Source organism: Carcharhinus amblyrhynchos, chromosome 6 (genome assembly GCF_965287045.1).
Source record: "Carcharhinus amblyrhynchos chromosome 6, sCarAmb.v2.hapA, whole genome shotgun sequence".
Classification (NCBI taxonomy): Eukaryota; Metazoa; Chordata; class Chondrichthyes; order Carcharhiniformes; family Carcharhinidae; genus Carcharhinus; species Carcharhinus amblyrhynchos.
In genome coordinates, this window is record NC_137329.1 from 19,325,621 (window position 1) to 19,340,510 (window position 14,890).

The 14,890-nt window shown below is 43.0% G+C and overlaps 1 protein-coding gene across 2 annotated transcripts in view; it reads right to left on the reverse strand.

Annotated features, from left to right (window-relative positions):
• Positions 1–6,600, reverse strand: part of prrg4 (proline rich Gla (G-carboxyglutamic acid) 4 (transmembrane)) — a 42,107-nt gene extending 35,507 nt beyond the window's left edge. For both annotated transcript variants that reach the window (XM_080189979.1, XM_080189980.1), the window contains exon 1: positions 6,235–6,600. The gene's annotated coding sequence lies outside the window, so the exon portion shown is untranslated. The remainder of the gene's footprint in view (positions 1–6,234) is intronic.
• Between the last annotated feature and the right edge of the window lie 8,290 nt (positions 6,601–14,890).

Consider the following 14,890-nt stretch of genomic DNA (forward strand, 5'->3'; position numbering starts at 1 on the left):
ATCTTCATTGCACTCCTCTAGTGACTAGTTTATCCTTCCTTAGGCAGGGAGAGCAAAACTGCACACAATACTCCAAGCGTTGTCTCACCAAGATTCTGTACAGATGCAGTAAGACATCATTGCTCCTAAACTTAAGTCCTCTTGCAATGTAAACCAACCTACTATTTGTTGTCCTAGCTGCCTGCTGCACCTGCATGCTTGTTTTCAGTGACTGATGTACAAGGACACCCACATCTCTGTGCATCAATATTTTGCAATCTATCACCATTTAAATAATACTCTACCATTTGGTTTTCCTACCGAAGTAGATAACTCCACAGTTATTCACATGATACTGCTTCTGCCATGTATTTGGCCAAAACTCAACTTGCCCAAATCTCCTTGAAGCCTCTTTACTTCCTCCTCATCACTCAATTCCATTTTTGTGCCATCAGCAAACATGGAAATATAACATTTAATTCCCTCATCCAAATCATTGATATATATTGTGAAAACTGGGGGCCCAAATACTGATCCCTGCAGGACACCACTACTCACTGCTTTCAACTCCAAAAAAAAAGACCCTTTTACTCTTTGTTCTGTTTCCTGTCTGCTAACCAAATTCTCAATCAACCAATATATTACCCAATTCCACACGCTTCAATTTTGCACACTAACCACATGTGGCACATTACCAAAAACTTTCTAAAAATCCAAATACACCACATCCGTTGACCCTCCCTTTTTTATTCAATTAGTCATGTCTAACAATTTCCCTTTCAAAAAAAATGCACTTTGACTTTGATTTTCTAAGTGTTCTGTTATCCCATGCTTTACTATATAGTATGTAATAATTTTTCCCACTACTGATGTTATGCTAACTGGTTTGTAATTCCCCATTTACACTCTCCCTCCTTTTTTAAAAAACAAGGTATCATTTGCCTCTCTCCAATCTACTGGTATTGCTTCAGCATCTTGGAGGATGGCAACAAAACCATCCACGGCTCCTCCTATAGTACCTTGGGATTTAGATTATCAGATCCTCCCTGGCGCCTCCCTTCCCCTCCCTGGGGTTTTATCAGCTTTCATCTGGACTTGGAAGTATAATCAGTGTTCTTCACTATTGTTGTATCAAAATCCTGGAACTCCTTCCCTAACAGCACTGTGAGTGCATCTACACCACAGGGAGTGCAAGGGTTCAAAGGCGGCAACTCACTGCCACTTTCTCAAGGGCAATTAGGGACACAATAAATACTGGCCTAGCCAGTAACACCCACATTTCATGAATGAATTTTAAAAATACATTGTTGAAAAAAGGGACCACATTATCTGCAGATTGGATCAAAATTGAAGGGGGGGTAGACAGTGGGCAGCGTTGGAGCAGGCAGCGGAGTGAGAGGGAAGCAGAGTGAGCTATTAGGGCTTAAGATCAAAAGGGCTGGGGGGAAAAGGGCCAGGTAAGTTTGTGTGGAAATTTTCAATACTACTGCAGTGATTAATGGAGGGGCATGTGATGTGTGGTTTCTGTATGATGTGGGAACTGGTGGATCCCAGGGTCCTCCCCGGTGACCACGTCTGCAGTAAGTGCAGGTTGCTGGAGGAGCTCCAGCTCAAGGTAGATGAGCTGGCCTCTGAACTACAGACACTGAGGCTCATCAGGGGGAGAGAGGGTGCCATTGTCAATGGGGTGCAAGTGAGGAAGGGGGGAATGAGGAAGGGGGGTGGAGAGAGGAGGAAGTGGGGTGGGGAGCAGAGGCCTCAGCATCTCAATCTGCATAACAGGTTTGAGGTTCTTGCTTCCAATGCGGACGAGGAAGAGGGAGGTGAGGTCGGTGAACAAACTGTGCACGGTACAGTGATGCAGCAGGACATAGGCAAAGAGAAGGTGAAAAGGAACGTAGTAGTAGTTGGGGATAGTGGGGTGAAGGGTATTGACACTGTCCTTTGTCACAATGACAAAGTCCACAGAAGGGTGTGTTGTCTGCCTGGTGCTCGGGTCCGGGATGTTGCATCTGGGCTGCAGAGGAACCTGGAGTGGGAGGGTGAGAATCCGGTCGTTGTGGTACATGTGGGTGCCAATGACATAGGCAAAATGCAAACTGAGGATCTGGGGAGGGAGCATGAAAAGCTGGGAATGGAATTAAAAAGTAGAACCGACAAGGTGGTTATCTCTGGGCTACTGCCTGAACCGAGTGCAGATGGGCGTAGGGTTGACAGGATTAAGGAAGTGAATGGGTGGCTCAGGGATTGGTGTGGGAGGAATGGGTTTGAATTTATGGGGCACTGGCATCAGTATTGGGGTAGGTGGGACCTGTTCGGGCAGGATGGGGTTGGTCTGAACCGTGCTGGGACCAGAGTCCTGGCAAATCATATAAAGAGGACTGTAGACAGGGCTTTAAACTAATTGGGGGGGGGGGGGGGGGGGGGGGGGGGGGTTGGAGGCTGAGGATGTCCCAATAATAAAGGGAGTAGGGGGCGTGAGTATGAATAGGGTCCAGGGGAAGGCTGGGATGAAGGCACTTTATCTGAATGCACGAAGCATTCGGAATAAAGTGGATGAGCTGGTGGCGCAGATCGACACAAATGGATATGATCTGGTGGCCATTACAGAGACGTGGCTGCAAGGTGACAGGGACTGGGAGCTGAACGTCCAGGGGTATCAAGTGTTTAGGAAGGATAGGTGGGAGGGAAAAGAGGGGGGCGGTGTAGCTCTGCTGATTAAGGATAACATCAGGGTGGTAGCAAGGGATGATATTGGAGCCAAGGAGCAGAAAGTGGAATCGTTGTGGGTAGAGATTAGGAACAGCAAAGGGAGGAAGACGCTGGTGGGTGTCGTCTATCGGCCCCCGAATAATGATCTGGAGGTGGGGCGGACTGTTAACGCGCAAATAAGTGCGGCGTGCAGGAATGGGACGGCTGTAGTTATGGGGGATTTCAATCTGCATATTGATTGGTCGACCCATGTTGGACGCGGTGGGCTCGAGGAGTTGTTCTTGGAATGCTGCCGGGATAGTTTCCTTGAACAGTGTGTGTTGGAGCCGACGAGGGAGCGAGCTATCTTGGATCTGGTGTTATGTAATGAGGCGGGTAGAATCAGGGACCTTGCGGCGAAGGATCCTCTTGGGGAGAGTGATCATTGTATGGTGGAGTTTCTGGTGCAGATGGAGGAGGACAAAGTGGGTTCCCGGACCTGTGTCCTTTGTTTGAACAGAGGGGAGTACGGTAGGATGAGAGGGGAATTGGCGAATGTGGACTGGGGGAGCACGTTGGAAGGTAGGTCTGCTGAGGAGCAGTGGAGGATTTTTAAGGCGATCTTTCTTGGTGCTCAGCAGAAATTTATTCCGATGGTCAAAAAGGACCGTAGGATGAGAGGTAATAAGCCGTGGATAACGAAGGAGGTGAAGGAAAGTGTTAAATTAAAAGTGGAGGCGTTTAGAGTAGCTAAGAGTAGTGGGCGAGAAGAGGATTGGGAGAGGTTTAAATGTCAACAAAGATTGACAAAGAAATTGATAAAGAAGGGTAGGATAAACTATGAAGCTGGGCTAGCGCTTAATATAAAAAAGGATAGCAAGAGTTTTTATAAGTATATAAAAAGGAAGAGGCTAGCTAGGGTGAACGTTGGACCCTTAGAGGATGAGAAGGGGGGCATAGTGGTAGGGGATGGGGAAATGGCTGAGGTCTTGAATAACTTTTTTGTTTCGGTCTTCACGGAGGAGGACGTGAATAATTTGCCGGGTGTTAGTGATGGAAAGGTGGTAGGACTGGAGGGTCTCAATGACATTACTGTTACTAGAGAGGCGGTGCTCGACAGACTGGAGGGGCTGATTGTGGACAAGTCCCCAGGACCGGATGGAATGCATCCGAGGGTTCTGAAAGAAATGGCGGAGGTGATAGTGGATGCCTTGGTGGTTATTTTCCAGACGTCGCTGGATTCCGGGGAAGTGCCGGAAGATTGGAAAGCGGCTAATGTTACGCCGTTGTTTAAGAAGGGTGCCAGGCAAAATGCGGGGAATTATAGGCCGGTTAGTTTAACGTCTGTTGTAGGTAAAATGTTAGAATCCGTCATCAAGGACGAAATAGCGAGGCATCTTGAGGGGAATTGCTTGATAGAGCAGACGCAGCACGGTTTCATTAAGGGGAAGTCGTGTCTGACAAATTTACTGGAGTTCTATGAGGATGTGTCTAGGGCGGTGGATAGAGGAGAGCCGGTGGATGTGGTCTTTCTTGATTTTCAGAAGGCGTTTGACAAGGTACCTCACAAGAGGTTATTGCAGAAGGTCAGGGGACATGGTGTTGGGGGTAGGGTGTTAGCGTGGATGGAGGACTGGTTGTCAAATAGGAGGCAGAGAGTGGGGGTCAATGGGTGCTATTCGGATTGGTGGTTGGTGACTAGTGGAGTGCCCCAGGGATCGGTGCTGGGGCCTCAGCTATTTACCATTTATATAGATGATCTGGAGGAGGGAACCGAGTGTATGGTGTCGAAATTTGCTGATGACACCAAGATTGGGGGAAACGGCAAATTGCGCGGAGGGTGTGGAGAGTCTGCAGAAGGATCTAGATAGGCTAGGCGAATGGGCCAGGAACTGGCAAATGGCATTTAATGTTGGCAAGTGTGAGGCGGTCCACTTTGGTAGGAATAATGGTAGGAAGGATTATTACTTACGTGGAGAAAAACTGCAGCAAGCGACAGTGCAGAGGGACCTCGGGGTCCTTGTGCATGAGTCGCAAAAACCCAGCTTGCAGGTGGTCAGGAAGGCAAATGGGATGCTGGCCTTCATAGCGAGAGGGATTGAATATAAAAGTAGGGAGGTCTTGCTGCGGCTGTATAGGGCATTGGTGAGGCCGCAGCTGGAATACTGTGTGCAGTTTTGGGCACCGTACTTACGCAAGGATATTTTGGCCTTGGAGGGAGTGCAGAGGAGGTTTACTAGGCTGATGCCGGAGTTGAGGGGGTTGAGCTATGAGGAGAGGCTGAATAAACTAGGCTTGTACTCGTTAGAGTTTAGAAGAATGAGGGGAGATCTCATTGAGACGTATAAGATGATGAATGGGATGGATAGGATAGAGGTAGAGAGATTCTTCCCGCTCAGAAAGGACAGTATGACTAGGGGGCACAGCCTCAAGATAAAGGGGGCGTGGTTTAGAACAGAGTTGAGGAAGAATTCTTCACTCAAAGGGTGGTGAATCTCTGGAATTCTCTGCCCGTTGAAGTGGTGGAGGCTACCTCACTAAATATTTGTAAGACGCGGATTGATGGGTTTTTGATAAGAGAGAGGATTAAGGGTTATGGGGAGAGGACGGGAATGTGGAACTGAGCCACAACAGATCGGCCATGATCTTATTGAATGGTGGGGCAGGCTCGAAGGGCTAGATGGCCTACTCCTGCTCCTATTTCTTATGTTCTTATGAAAGAGGTATAGGGTTGAGAAGCTACCCACTCCCATGTAGCATTAAAAAAATTACCCACGAAAAACCAATGGCGATAACGTTGTGCATAAAGACCAATACTATAAATCTCTGACTCTATAAACAGAAACAGAGCTATTTTTAGGAATGCAACCAATGCTTACAACTGTGTGAAAAGCTTTCATTTGTGTGAATACTGCCGCTACAAGTGAAAATGTAGTCTGAACCTGGAGTCAGTCAGCGGAACAAACAGATTTGCAACTTCCAGTGGAGGAAAAAATCACCCCGGCCCCCGGGGCCTTAAAAATGTATCGAGGCTTTCATGATTTAAACATTCAAGTGAAACCGAAATCACTTGACATGAGATGCCATGTTCTGAACCGACAGTCCATAGGTTGTTTTAAAAAAAAGCGAAAACGGCAAATCCATTCCCAAATTCCCAGGCGAGACTGTTATCAAATAATTCCGATCTCATACTTCACTGGGGTCCTCAGCACTTTCTAAAAATACCACCTCTCATTTTAATCCACATTTACACGGCGTTGTTAAGGAAACCAGTCAAATTACAGCTCGGATCTACGCCACCGCCACTCTGCGTTACGTGGCTGAGGTGAAGGGGTTTAAGAAGGTACCACTAATTTTTCAAATGAAGTGTTAAACCATAAAATAGACCAAATTGTAATTTTTTAAAAAAAAAATGGGTTGTAGGGCAGGGAGTCTGGACGCTTCCCGAATTTCCCCTATTCTTTGTTTCCTCTAATAAGCAGTTAGCAAATGCGACACACATACATTCCCACCCTCATCCCGGTAGGTACTGCTGCTCCGACCGGAACAAATCTCCACACTCACCTGGTCAATTAATCCCCCTGAGGAGTGACAGACAGAGAGAGAATCCACTCGAGAGCTGACAGCAGCTGGTTAATTACAGTGTCCTCCCTGGGCTTTTTTTTAAACACACAGCCGGGGTGACTCCTGTTTGATTGGTTGACGGAGCCAAACGGGCTCGTTGTACCGAGCCTTCAAAAGAAGGGCGATGCAAGAAAAACGCTATCGCCCAGCGGGTGTCCGCTGTCCGAGCCGCAGCGCTCCGGCCGCTGGTCAGTGAGTGGACACTCAGCTCAGAGCGGCTGCTCAATGTCACGCGTTCCCGCTTCGCGCCTTCCCCTTTGTTACAATGGCCCTGCTTCGGATACAATGTATCCAGCGGCGATTGGTGTCCCCGCCTTCGGATACATTAACCATCCACTGCGCATGTGCGCAGAACCCTGCTGGAGAGAAGCAAATGTCCTGTCAGTCCCCAACCTTTGCAATGGGAGCTGTTGGAGGAGGAACGGGGTTAGCTCCAAGTTCAAAACTGCTATCATTCTCATTCTCCTCCTACTTGAAATCCCCTCTGTTCCTGCAAGCTCCTCTCCCATCTTCAACCTCTCTCTTTCCTCTCCAAGGTCCTGAAACATATCCTTTGTGCCCCAAATCCGTACCCATCTGTGGCAAAAGTGTCATAGGAGTCATTGTTGAGTGAAAGCTTCAGGAAATACCAGCAAATTAGCTGTGAGTTCCCTCATGTTCCTTGGCCCTGCATCAAACAATGACAAGACAGAGTAGGGGAATGAGATAGACAACCTGGTGAACTGGTGCAATGACAATAATCTCCCCCTCAATGTCAACAAAACGAAGGAGATTGTTATCAACATTAGGAAGTGTCATGGAGAACATGCCCCTGTTTACATCAACGGAGACAAAGTAGAAATGGTCAAAAACTTCAAGTTTTTAGGTGTCCAGATCACCAACAACCTGTCCTTGTCTCCCCATGCTGACACTAGAGTTAAGAAAGCCCATCAATGCCTCTACTTTCTCAGAAGACTAAGGAAATTTGACTTGTCAACTATGATTCTCCAACTTTTACAGATGCACCATAGAAAACATTCTTTCTGGTTGTACCACAGTTTGGTATGGCTCCTGCTCTGCCCAAGACTACAAGAAACTACAAAAGGTCATGAATGTAGCCCAATCCATCACGCAAACCAGCCTCCCATCCATTGACTCTGTCTACACTTCCTGCTGCCTCGGCAAAGCAGCCAGCATAATTAAGGATCTCACACATCCCAGACACACTCTCTTTCACCTTTTTCCGTCGGGAAAAAGATACAAAAGTCTGAGGTCACGTTCCAACCAACTCAAGAACAGCTTCTTTCCTGTTGCCATTAGACTTTCGAATAGACGTACCTCGCATTTAATTGATCTAGTTTGGGGGCGTTTAAGAGATCTCTGGATAGGTTTATGGACGAAAAGGGATTGGTATAGGCTAGTGGGTCATTGTTTTTGTAACTGGTCGGCGCAACATCGTGGGCCGAAGGGCCTGTTCTGCGCTGTAATGTTCTATGTTCTATGTTCTATGTTCTATGTTCTCTACACCCTAGCTATGACTGTAATACTACATTCTGCAATCTCTCGATTCCTTCTTTGGTGTAGCTTTCCTCCGGATGCTTGGGTATCCGTCGGATGCTCTGGTTTTCTCCAACAGTCCAAAAGACATGCTGGTTAGGTGCATTGGCCATGCTAAATTCTTCCTCAATGTAAGCAAACAGGTGCTGGAGTGTGGCAACTAGGGGCTCTTTACAGTAACTTCACTGCAGTATTAATGTAGGCCTACTTTTGACACGAATAAATAAACTTTTAAGTAAAGTCTATAACATATGATAAACTAATGGTTAGTTAGTTCTGATGCAGGATTATCTAGAATCGAAACATTGGCTCTATTCTCTCTCCACAAACACTGTCAGGCCTGCTGGGATTTTCCATTCTTTGCTGTTTTTGTTGAACTAACGTTCATAGTGAGGAATATTATCAGGCTCTGGGTGTTCCATTTATATTTTTGGGCATTGTACTGAAATTGCAATACTGTTGTTGGAGGTCTACTTTATGAGGAAAGACTAGAGACACACTAATCTCTCAGTTTTGAAACGAGATCTCTGCAAAATGAGTACATAAAGTTATAGTTATCTGACGTGCAATCCTTCTTTGTGATCATCATTCTGTCATATCTGTAGGTGGTCTCAGGATAGGCATTTTCATTCTAAAACTGCCTGCATGTGATCAAGCTTGCGTGTAGCACTCTCATCTCTGAGTTATAATACTGTGGTTTCAAATCCCCTCCAAAGACTTAAGCAGAGATCTTATGCAACTGTTGAAAGAAGGGCAGTTAGTGTTCCACGATGCATGCTAAGGTGAACATCCACTATTGATCAACTTGGTGAAAGATGCTCTTTTGTTTGCCCAGAGCTTGCTAGTCTTCTGGTGCACAGAGATGTTGATAATAAACCATATGCAAATAAGCACATTCCAATGTCAAGGATCATGTACTGAGAGATGCACTAAAACTTGGGGCAGCTGCTACAAAAGTTCAATGGAGAAGGGCAACTGTTTAAGGTGCTCCCAATATAGTACACTGAGGGTCTGGAACCTACGTGAAAACCCAAAGGGCCATTTGCACCAGAGAACATTTGACTTGAATATACACTGTGAACATAACATGTAACGGCAAGTATAGTGAGGTAACTTGTGTACGATATTGAAAGAAACTGATCTGTATTGCACTTTATGTAATGTCAAACTTCAAATGTAATGTATGTTGACAAACTTTATGAAAAAAACATATTTTTAGGAAAAAGTAATGTTCTCCCAGGTTAATAGTAATCATTTAACCAATGAAGTGTCAGCTATGGCTTGCTTGGAACACTCTTGCCTCTGCATCATAAGGTTTTGGGTTCAACTCCTATTCCAGGACTTAAAAATGTAAGTGTAAGCTAACACTCCATCTTTGTATTGTTAGAGGCCCTTTAGGGTAAAATGTTTCAAGTCTGGCCACATCTGCCTGCCTGGTTGGATGTAAAGTATCCCATGGCACTATATTGAAGAAGAACAGGGGAGTGCCCTGGTCAATATTTACCTTTCAATCGAAACAGATTATCTGGTCAGTTGAGATTGTTGTGTGTGGGGGTTTGCTGTGTGGAAATTGGTTGCCATGTTTTCTATGTCACAGCAGCGACAATGCCTCAAAAGTACTTCAATGGCTGTAAAGTTCTCTGAGACATCTGGTAGGTGTGAAAAGCGCTACATAAATGCAAGTTTTTTTCAACGCTTAAATAATAATTGAGATAATTTTGTCCTCATTTTCCATTTCTCATAATTTGCTGTTCACAAATCGGCTGTTATGTTGCATACATTAGATGGTGAATACAATTCAAATGTATAGTCATTTGATAGTATAGAACTTGAATGAAAAGAGACATGCTGTCTAAGCTCTTTTTTTATCTTGCATTCATCAGTGAGATTACCAACAGAAGAGAAAATAATGTATACTGCATGAGAAGAGAATACTGATTGATTGGCTTGTGGACTGATTGATAGAGGTGTTACCATGGAAATTGCAGCAGGGAACAGTTAACTGCCAAACTTTTGTTCAAATCAGATTGACTCTCATTGATCAAGGCATTGCCAATGGGATCCCCAGGTTTTTGGTTAGCTGAAAAAAATGCAATGTGTAGATGTGCTTCTTCTGTCTACAAAGAAAAGGACCTGGTGTGTGAATATTTGTTGCTTCTAGCATGTGTAATTGATCCACACTGTGAGCAGGGCTAACAAGCTTAAATTAGTTTTCAATGTAATTCTTAGCCCAATCAAAATTATTTAGTAAGTGTTGTCAAGTCATAAATTCATATCTAATCTTGGACACTATAGCCTGTAACATCCGGCCTGAATCCTGACGTAAGTGAATAATGTGTCGCACATGCACACCGGGACAATATAAAAGTCCCGATGCATCGATATGCGCACTAGAAGCGCGCCAAGTTTAAACTTCGGATTTGGGTTTGTAAAGCAGCCGGTGTTGCAGTCTCTTCCTAACTTCTGTCACTTGTGCTGATAATGGGTAAGTATTTACACTTATCAGCACACATTTTTTTGGTCTAGCTGCAGTGAGTAGAGGCAGCAAACATTCTTTGAGTGGATTAATTTTTTTGTAAATGTAAGTGAAAGAATGATTATAAAAAAAATTTACAACTTTTTCATGACATCATAATTCCAGTAAAAAGTACATTCATATATAACAAGGAGGATGTTAGTGTCTGGAATAAATTTCAGCTAAAGTCTCTTTGGATTCTGCTGTGTATCTTAAGTAGTGTTAATCCTAATTGTAAAAGTCTCCCTGATGCAATGTTGATTCTTAGAAGCTTCCTGGTGAAATGAGTTCTACATTTGCAGTGGGAAATATGCAATTTGACTACTCCAAATATTGTAGGAATGCGTATTCCTTAAGATGACATATACAAATCTCCTGTAAACTGATATGAACTCTCTGCCTGATGGGTATTGAAGAATCCAGTGCAGGTTGAAAATCTGGAGTCATTTTCCACTACCTTGGTACATCACACTTTTAGTTTGGCTTCTTAAGTGAAGTTCTTTTGTGGTTTCAACATAGGCGCAAAAGAATCAGGTTACATAAAAAATGTACAATCATAAAAATAAAATTAAAAAGTACGCTTTAAATGAACCAATAACAACAGAATTAACTGTTTAAAAGAAATAGCAAATAAACCCGAAAATATCCAACAAAGCTTTATAATTGCTAGGCATCCTTTTGATCTCTCTGCCTTCACTTTGAAACTGCTATTTCAAAACTGGACTTAATGGGCATTCCCAGTCTGATCCTGTTATAAGGGGACATGGTTAGAGTCCTCCTGCATTGTGCTGGGGCTTGCGGAGATTGTCCAGCTAAAGGCAACAGGTGCTGCTCCCATCGGTAGTTCTAATGCAATCTTTCAGCGCAGGTCAGTGAGCAAAAAATCTTCTATCTTTGGCAGCTCATTGCTTTCTGCTGCAAATTGGAAGTTATGGGCCTATGTTTTGAGTTTTTCAAACATGGGCTGGTTGGGTATGGTCAGTACTTTACCTGTTGTCAACATCTGAAAGTGGGCATTGTTCGATATGATCCACCAGTAAGTTGGGATGTATGGCCTATGTACCTGGCATCACACCAGTGCTGAAATTGATTTACCACATTACTCATTTGTGTGATAACAGACATTTTTTTCACTTGAAAGTAGCATTCTGTTAGTGAGAATGTCACTCATATTGCTACTACATAGCAACAGCATTAAACAGCTTGCTTCATCTTTTGCTCACATTTTTGAGATATCTTACTTTTCCAGGGTAATCTGAGGTAACTGAGCATTTTTCAGCACTGAAAATGGCAGCTTTAAGCCCATTCATGAATATGTGTGATGTACAGCGGGCAATAATCTGATCAGGTAGCCATGTGAGCGAATGCCTCAGGTTCTATATACAAGGTCACAAATAAGACCAATCTATAACACATGGCACTGTAGGAATCCCAATATGTATATTGACCTAAGGAGGCAGACTTGTGGGAGACAGTAATGGAGAACCCATTGATAGATTTCTCAACTAGCAGATTGAGGAAAGGGAGTTAATTTGACTATTCTTTTTCAAAAATTAATTGAATGCAGGATAGTGCCCATTAAGATATGTAAGGAGGTTCTTACATGTAGTTGTGAATTCAAATATTGCAAACCGATTTACATTTCAGGAATATGCAAGAGGTTGGAGGTTAGGTGTCATTCCATTGAAGACGTATTTCTCATGAAAACTGACAAAGATGCTTGTGGGGGCTGGACCTAGAGGGATTTCCATGGCAACACCATCTATTTTGGCATTAATGGTATTAACGCTGAACTCAACTACACAGGTTGCTGAGTTCCTGAACTCAAAAAATACAGATTCAACATTGACAGTGTATCTGGATCACTATGATATAGTGACATAGTGCAAATGTCTATGGTTTCCTTGAGTGGTCCATTGGTAAATAGGCTAGCAATGATGAACAAGCGCATAGACGCAGAATTGTAATCAATATGAAAGTTCTGAGTGGTCCTCACAAAGATAAAGGATTCCTTCATTGTGTGTGCAGAAAACTTACAACTCAGATAACCATTTGGCCAATTCATATTGTGCAGAACCAGTTATAGATAAGATAGAGCATAAAGAGACCACTTTTTTTGGGCATCCCTAACACACTTGGATGCAGTGAGCCGTGGTGGTGAATCCTTTCATATGTACCGCCTGAAAGCTCATTAATGTTACACAAGCCCAAACGTTTTTATAACTTGCTTTTGAACAGGAGTGTCCGGTCATGCTTAGCAGCAGGTCCAACGGATACAAATATGGACCCATCATTAAGAATGAAATGCATTTGTTGATATAAATGCAGTTGCAACATGAGTAGAATTGTCCATGGACAGGATGCTGCCATCAAGCCAAAAAGATGTTTTGCCTATCACGCAAATGAGTAATGTCAATATAAATATCAATGCTCGTGTGATGCCAGGTTTGATGTCAATGACCAGTGATCGTATCAAATAGTGTGTACTTTGGTTTTTCACAACAGGAAAAGTACTGACTGTACCCAACCAGCCTGTGCTTCAAGCATCCAATAATAGGTGTGATTTTGCAATTGAACAGCTAAACAATCCAGATTTACTAAGAATTATACTGAAAACCAATGTAAGATTATTACATGCTCATAATGTGGCTCAATTACGCATGCTAGAAACCACATCTTTTCATACACAGGGCCCTGTTCTTTGCAGATAGAAGAAACATGCCCCTACAATGCACCTTTTTCAACTAACAAAAGCTTAGAGAGAAGTCATTCCCTGGTTAATTTCCCATGATAATGCCTTGATCAATCAGAGTTGATCTGTCTGGTTGGAATGTGAACAAAAGCTTGGCAGGTAACTGTTCCCTTCACACTCATTGTGGCAACACCTCTATCAATCTGAGTCCACCTGCCAACCAAAAGCTCTCTCTTCTCATCCAGAATAAATCATTTTTCCCATTACTGTCGTTAATCTTGTGAGTTCTCCTGATGAGTGCAAGATGAAACATTTAGACAGCATGGCCGGAATTTTTCGACCGTTCACGCCAGTGGGATTCTCTGGTGTCGCTGCAATGAATGAAGATTTGGCTGAGCACCAAATCCTCCATCCCCGCTTGCAGCATCTGGGGACAGGGCATGAATGGCCAGAAAACTCTGGCCCATGTCTCTTTTTTCAACAATTTAAAAGTACTTAACTGGTCTAATTACTTGTGAAATTGTGAAATTACTGTGTGAACTACAGTATAAAAATTTAAGTTTTTTAAATTAGTAAATAGAGCTTCAATGCCCACTAAGGGTAATCTGATGTTCTGGAGTATGGTGAAAGGATAAAATCCATGAAATAGCTTTCAAATAAGTTGCAAGAGTAGGGCAAAAGGACATAGGTTCATACCAGTTAAAGGCAACTTAAAGACTGACACTAGGAACAATCTATTCACAAAAATCACTGTTCAATAAATAGCCTGGGCACCTCCTGTGAAATTAGATAGAACATTTGATATCCTTGGGATCATCTAAGAACCAGTTTAGGTGCTGCATTAGAGAGAAGGGCTGTAGGTTGATTTTGACGAGACAAATCAGATTTCCTACCTGCATTTGACTTGTGAAATCACACTTGGCTGTTAGTAAGTGGAATATCTTTTCCCTGAGAGATCAAAGTACATGTAGTTTAATGCTTTTTAGCCAGATTTTGTAACAAGCCTCCTGTGAAGCATTTTATTAAATATCTTTTGAAACTCATTACACACTGATTGCTTTATCTAGCCAATCATTAACCTTTCAATGTACTCTCAGCTCAACTTGCTTTCAACAAATTGACAAAAATGCCAGTGGGGGGAAATGACGTTGTTTTTAATGTGAGAAGTTATGATCTGGAATACTCTGTTTGAAATGGTGGTGGAAGCAGATTGGATATATATTTGAAAAGGAGAAATTTACGTGGATGGGGGCAAAGAGCAGGTGGTTAATTGGATAGCTCAAAGAACTGGTACACACACCTTGATCCAGGTAGCTTTCTCATGTACTTAATGATTCTATGAAACCCCTGCTGAGTGTCCTTGATTGCCTAAATGCTTAGTTATTTTATCCTAATGTACAGATTATTTTGAGTTCCCAGACTTGGGCATAAGATTAACTGGGATTATAGTTCTTCAATTTATTCTTTTCTCTCTTTTCTTGAGCAGAGATATTTTATTGGCTACATTCCAGTTTGCTGGCACAGTTTGTATACAGTATCTGCGCATTGGAGGCTTGTAGGTGGAGTCTTCTATTAATTTCCCTTTTAACTTTCTTCAGTATTTTGAATACGTTCCAACAGGATTCAGTGATTCGTATATCTTTAATTCTGCTTTGTTTACATTCTCAGTTCCGCTTTGAATAAAAATTGACAGAATGTTTTGACATAATATCATCATCTGCAACGAGATTCCCCTTTCATCACTGTATGGTTCTCCCTTCTGCTAAACTATATATTTTTATTTCCAATAAGCTTAAAATGACCTTTTGCTTTTTTTTACACTATTTTACTAGCCATTTAAGAAAATCATGTCA